Source organism: Cryptomeria japonica, unplaced genomic scaffold, assembly GCF_030272615.1.
Source record: "Cryptomeria japonica unplaced genomic scaffold, Sugi_1.0 HiC_scaffold_111, whole genome shotgun sequence".
In the NCBI taxonomy this organism is placed as follows: domain Eukaryota; kingdom Viridiplantae; phylum Streptophyta; class Pinopsida; order Cupressales; family Cupressaceae; genus Cryptomeria; species Cryptomeria japonica.
In genome coordinates this window covers 112,632-112,972 of record NW_026728933.1, presented here as the reverse complement: position 1 = coordinate 112,972, position 341 = coordinate 112,632, and the positions used below count along the sequence as shown (strand labels likewise).

General features: G+C 67.2%; 1 non-coding gene across 1 annotated transcript; it reads left to right on the top strand.

Moving 5' to 3' along the window:
* LOC131865422 (5S ribosomal RNA) lies at nt 1–119 on the top strand. The gene has a single exon (XR_009364144.1). It is a non-coding gene; the product is annotated as a 5S ribosomal RNA (ribosomal RNA).
* The last annotated feature ends 222 nt before the right edge of the window (nt 120–341 follow it).

Genomic DNA, 341 nt, shown 5'->3' with positions numbered 1-341 from the left:
GGGTGCGATCATACCAGCGTTAGTGCACCGGATCCCATCAGAACTCCGCAGTTAAGCGCGCTTGGGCCGGAGTAGTACTGGGATGGGTGACCTCCCGGGAAGTCCCGGTGTTGCACCCTTTTTTAGTTTTTCGCCGGGCGTCGCAATGCTATTTGAATTAACCTTTTGCCCGTTTGCGTTCTCGTCGGGGCCGGGCCGGGCCGGGGTGCGTTGCCCGCACTACCGCGCGCGCCGGGGCGACACCGAGCGCGCACCCGAGGCGCCCCGAGCACACAGGCCACGGTGCAACCCGGGCGTTGTGCGCGCACCCCGGTGCGCCCGAGGTGCTGCGCGCGCACCCA